At 50.0% G+C, this 6,000-nt stretch overlaps 1 protein-coding gene across 2 annotated transcripts in view; it reads right to left on the reverse strand.

The window, feature by feature from the left end:
• The window catches only part of BRD4 (bromodomain containing 4), an 86,317-nt gene extending 85,205 nt beyond the window's left edge, over positions 1 to 1,112 (reverse strand). For both annotated transcript variants that reach the window (XM_043467127.1, XM_043467128.1), the window contains exon 1: positions 985 to 1,112. The gene's annotated coding sequence lies outside the window, so the exon portion shown is untranslated. The remainder of the gene's footprint in view (positions 1 to 984) is intronic.
• Between the last annotated feature and the right edge of the window lie 4,888 nt (positions 1,113 to 6,000).

Genomic DNA, 6,000 nt, shown 5'->3' on the forward strand with positions numbered 1-6,000 from the left:
TCTCAGTCGGGAGAAGTTGTGCTATTTCCGTTTTGGAGGGGAGGGTCATTTTATTTCGCTGAATCACAACTCCCCCACATCCCCACCCCAAACCACCACGACGCACAATACTGCAAATAGAAGAGACGGTGGAAAGGACGCCAGCGAGCACCGACCGAGCAAAACAAAGCACCCAGTGAGGAGCTGCCGTGCCGGGAGTGGGTGGGTAAAGGGGGCCAGGCTCGCCCCTCGGAGCACGGCTCCCACCCCCAACAGCCTCTCTCCCGGTAGGTGTATGGCGGCAGCCTCCTCTCTCCACCTGGGGACCAGCTCCGTTCTCCGCAGAGCTCCGGGGGACAGTCCGGAAGGTGAGGAAATGAGGGCGGGGGCGCGCTGCCCCGGCCTGAGCCAGAGGACCAAAGCTCCAGAGGGAGGGCGCGTCGGGCCGCCCCACGTGAACACCGAGGCCGAGGCCGCCCCAGGGACCGCGGCCGGGAACAGCGGCGCTCGTGACCACCACGCCGGGCCCGGACTTACCCGGGCCAGGCGCACCGCGGACTCCGCGGCGGCCTCTTCCTCCTCCTCCTCCTCCTCCTCACTTGACAAAATGGCGGCGACAGGAAGTGCCGGGCGCCTCGGCCCGCCCCCCGCCCGCCCCCGGCCGCCCGCCCCGCCGCTGCGCCCGCGCCCCCCACCCGCGCCCCTGCCCGGCCGCCCAGCCGGAGCCGGGGGGCGGTGGCGCCAACGGCGGGGCGCCCGCGAGCCGCCCTGCCGCCCCGACGCCAACGGCGCAAGCGGCCCTGGCCCGGCGCGAGCGGCGCGGGGACGCGGGAGGCCCGCAGGCCCGAGCCCGCGTCGCCCCGGCCTCCCCGCCCCCGCGCCGCGCCGATGGCGTAGCTCCTGGCGCACCAGCCCCATTACGCAATGCAGGTTACGCGGACCGCGCCGCGGGCCCCAGCAGGCCGCCCCGCGCCGTCTGCTGCCCCGAAGGGCACCGGTCCTCACCTGAGACGCTAGGCCGCACGCCGCCCCCGCCAGCCGCCCGCCGCCGCCCCCTCCTCTTCGGGCTGCCTGCGCGGCGCCGGGGCCCGCCCGCCGCGCCCGCCGCTCCGCCGCGCTCACAGGCCCCGCTCGGCCGCGGGCACTGCCGGCAGCCGCCGCCGCCGCAGCCCCCGCTTTGGCTCCTCGGCTGCGGGAGAGCAGAACAAACAGCCGTGCCGCCGCCGCCGCCGCTGCCGCCGCCGCCGCCAGCGCGCTGACGTCACCGCGCACGCTGCGGGCGCGGTCACGCGCTGCCGCCGCCCGGCGTGCGCGCCCCAAACCGTGACCAGCGAGAGCGAGCTTAAGCGAGCTGGTGGCGGGGCGGTGAGTGGGGAAAGCAGGTGGTCGCGGTCCGCGGAGAGATGAGACCACCCCCACCCTCTGACACCCCAACCCAGACCAAGGGTGAGAGCTGACAAGAGATTTTGCACACCTGAGGTAAGGGACCGCTTCGTCGGAGGGAAGGGACCCCGCAGACCGAGGGAGGAGAAATCTCAGACTGGGAGAGAGGACCTCGCAGACCGAGAGGGGAGATACTGCAGACCGAGAGGGACCCCCCGCCCCAGACCGTGAGGGGACCCCGGAGACCGAAAAGGATACACCTCAGACTGAGAGGGGACCTCACAGACCGGGAGTTGGGATCCCGAAGACGGAGAGGAAACACTTCAGACCGAGCGAGGAGACCTGCGGGCTGACGGAGGGGGTCCCTTGGACTGAGGGAGGGAATAGACGCTTGGAAGGCTGAAAGTTGAGCCTGAGGGAAGACATCTGAAAACACAGGGCGACATCCAAAAATTTAAGAAGGGATTGATGATAGACCCTCAGAGGGAAGACAGTGAGGATAGATTCCACAGACTGATGACCGAGGCCGGGAGAGACACCTGCCTGAGGGAGGCCGCGCTGCAGGAGAGGCTGAAGGGTGTTGGAGGAGGCTGGAGTAGGGTGGGGCTTGAATGGTAAGGGAGAGAGCTGCGATGAGGGCGCTGGGGTGAGGGAAGGCAGGTGGGAGAGGAGGCTGTTAGCAAGGCTGGGGTGGCATCTTTCTTGGCTGGCTCGCCAGCCGCTGGGATCTAAGGATTAGAAGGTATCAGACTTTATGCCCAGGGCACTCTCCCTGCATTTGGCCCTCAGCTGACCTTCTCATCCTTAAGATCCAAGCCACAATCCAGCTCCCTAAAACGAAGAGATTAGGTTTAGGTTGCTGACAGTTTAGTGTGGTAATCCTGTTAAAAATTTTCAAATGGGAAGCCATAACCTCCCCTTTTGCCCTTATTATCACTCTTTTAGCATTTTAAGTGCCATCTTTTAAAAATAGCAAACTCAGTTCTTCTAAAAAGTCTAGGTAATTTAAAAAAAATCCTGATGTCCCTTTCTTTCAGAACATATTGATACACTAGGATAGCAGTCAAATAGTTTTGTCTCTCTTATGGGGTTTGCTCCCCTAAGAAACCTGTATGCAGGTCAAGAAGCAACAGTTAGAACCAGACATAGAACAACAGACTGGTTCCAAATTGGGAAAGAAGTACATCAAGGCTGTATATTGTCACCCTGCTTATTTAACTTATGTGCAGAGTGCATCATGCGAAATGCCGGGCTGGATGAAGCACAAGCTGGAATCAAGATTTCTGGGACAAATATCAATAACCTCAGATACGCAGGTGATACCACCCTTATGGCATAAAGTGAAGAGGAACTGAAGAGCCTCTTGATGAAAGTGAAAGAGGAGAGTGAAGAAGTTGGCTTAAAATTCAACATTCAAAAACTAAGATCATGGCATCTGGTCCCATTATTTCATGGCAAATAGATGGGGAATGAATGGAAACAGTGACAGACTTATTTTCTCGGGCTGCAAAATCACTGCAGATGGTGACTTCAGCCATGAAATTAAAAGATGCTTGCTCCTTGGAAGAAAAGCTGTGACCAACCTAGACAGCATATTATAAAGCAGAGACATTACTTTGCCAACAAAGGTGCGTCTAGTCAAAGCTATGGTTTTTCCAGTAGTCATGTATGGATGTGAGAGTTGGACTATAAAGAAAGCTGAGTGCCAAAGAATTGATGCTTTTGAGCTATGGTGTTAGAGAAGACTCTTGAGAGTCCCTTGGACTGCAAGAAGATCCAACCAGTCCATCCTAAAGGAAATCAGTCCTGAGTATTCATTGAAAGGACTGATGTTGAAGCTGAATCTCCAATACTTTGGCCACCTGATGCAAAGAACTGACTCATTGGAAAAGACCCTGATTCTGGGAAAGATTGAAGGCAGGAGAAGGGGACGACTGAGGATGAGATATGGTTGAATGGCATCATTGACTCGATGGACATGAGTTTGAGCAAGCTCTGGGAGCTGGTGATGGACAGGAAGGCCTGGCATGCTGCAGTCAGTCCATGGGGTTGCAAAGAATTGGACACGACTGAGCAACTGACCTGACTGATGGGGTTTGCTCACTCTTCACTAAGGTCAACTATAAATTAATGATAGGTCCTGGGCAAAGTAAAGACTTAACTTTTGCCCTTTATTTTAACAAAGCATGAAGTAACAAACTATTAACTACCAGCAACAAAGGAGGTAATTGTAACAGGTTCATTCGTAAGGTTTATTCTAGTACTGTATTACAGAATATTGAAGTTTGTGAATATCTCTGGCTCCTAATGTCACATACCTGGCAATTTGCAGAAGGTGATGAGAAATGGAAAAAGAATAGGAAAGTACACAGGGATAAATGAATATGGAGTAATAACTTTTTAAGAAAAAAAGAAGACAAAACAGTATATCCATTTAAAACTCATCTTCCCCATAGTAGCCTAGTTGCATTATCTACCTAATTTATTGTTGTTGCTGTAAACATGTTTAGGGAAGCATTTGGCACTGCCAGTTTGCAAGTAACATAACAAAGTCTTCTGTTACATTTCATTTTAGACAAAACCATAATATCTAGCTTGATTTACTGGGCCCTACTACAGGGCTATTTTTGGCTATGACTGGAAGTCAGATCCAACCTGAAGAGAATTTACAAGCTGTGAAGGCAGTCCCAAAAGCTTTGTCCAAAAATCTTGTATGACAGCAATGTCTCACCCAAGATCACACGTTTACACAGTTTAGAACTCAGATCTCATGACTCCATGAAGGCTGTGTTCTCTAAGCCAGGAATTAACTCTTTGTTGTTGTTTTTTTTTTTTTTGCTCACTTAGTGCACTTTGTGGGACCCCTACCAGGGATCAAACCTGTGCCCCTCCTAACCCCCAGTGAAAGGACAGCGTCCCAACCCCTGGACTGCCAGTGTACTCCCAATAAATGTTTTCTATAAAGAGCCAGGTAGTCAATATTTAGGGTTTGTGGGCCATGCCATCTCTGTAACATTACCAATCTTTGTAGCTTTGCCATTGTAGTATAAAAGCAGCCATAATTAATATGTAAACAAGAGAGTGTGGTTGTTTTCCAATAAAACTTTATGGACACTAAAATTAGAATTTCATGTAAATTTCAAAAGTCACAAAATGTTATTCTTTTGGGTTTTTTTTTTCCCCAACTGCTGAAAAAATATGAAAACCATTCTTTGCTGGAAGGCCTTGGAAAAACAGACAGCAGTCCATATTTGTCCCATAGATTTGCTGATCTCTGCTGTTGAACCTCAAGTTTAGAGAAATGGAAATTTCTTTCCCGTTATACAGAAGTTATCTGCTTACAGTTTTTTTTTTTAATTCATAGTTTTGGGAGAGCAGTTTTAGATTTAACATTGAGTAGGAAGTACAGAGTTCTCTTACACCTCTCACTTTCCCCATCTTGCAGAATGTGGTACATTGGTTAGAGTTGATGGGCCAATAGTGACACATTATTAACTAAAGTCCATAGTTTGCATTAGAGTTCACTTTTTGTGTTGTGCATCTTATGGGTTTTGACAAATGTATAATGACACACTCGTCAACCATTTTGCTTGCCAATTTTTTAACTCAAAAGCTAGCTAAGAACAAAAATAAGTTTCAGAATAAAGCATTATAATTCTGTCAGCCACAAATAGGTACAAGGTGACCCTCTAAGGGTCATTTTGTTTCCTGCTACTTTGTTCATGTTTATTTGCTGTTTTTGCTTAGTTTCAAACTATTTGCAAGTATCATTCACTATAACACTTGAGTGTTGGAAGACCTAGTGTGAAGAACTGTGCAATTGCAATTTTGAAAAGGAAGTGATTTTTTTTTCCCCTAAGTTTCAAAGTGGAAAGAAAATGCAAGTATTACACATGGGATAAAAGTGCTTAAGAGGAAGGAGCCTGGAAGTCAAAGAAGGAATGATAGTTGGAGCTCTTATATACTGCTCATTGCTTGATTTAATCATTGTAGAATACATTTGGCCTTGTTTGGTGAAGTTGGAGCTCTGCACACTCCATGGCCCACTAATTCTAATCCATGGAAACTCAGTGACATACTTAAGAAAGTTCAGCATAGTCCTAAGAGCCCACACTGAAAACAACCCAAATGTCTGCCTGGTAGAATGTAGTATAATGAAAATGAACAAATCACAGCCACACACAGTAGCACAGATGAAACTCAGGAAAACCAAAGAAGCAAGGCATATGTGATGATTCCATTTCTATGTTGATTTCTAAAACAGATAAACATATGTAGAGGTTTTTAGGAAAATTATACAATTTCCTGTCACCTGAGGGCTCTGAACCTGAGATCCAGCATCACAAAGTCCTGAGGAGATAGGAGGACTGCTGCTTCTGCATCTTTCCTTGATTTGGATGTGTTCTGGGCAAGAACCAGTGGAGTGGTTAGGAAATAAAATTTTGATCATGAGCTACTGGTGGTCACAGGGATTCAAGCCCTTGTGGAATCATCATGGCATCAGAATGAAAGACAAGTCAAGTGAAATTGCTCCAACTGCTCAAATATTCTCTTCAGCACTTGCTGAGCAGAAAAGGTTTCTTGACAGATCTTCACTATAATTGCAGCCAGCCTATTTTGGTGAAGGATACCTGACCA

Source organism: Cervus canadensis, chromosome 4 (genome assembly GCF_019320065.1).
Source record: "Cervus canadensis isolate Bull #8, Minnesota chromosome 4, ASM1932006v1, whole genome shotgun sequence".
NCBI classification, from domain to species: Eukaryota; Metazoa; Chordata; class Mammalia; order Artiodactyla; family Cervidae; genus Cervus; species Cervus canadensis.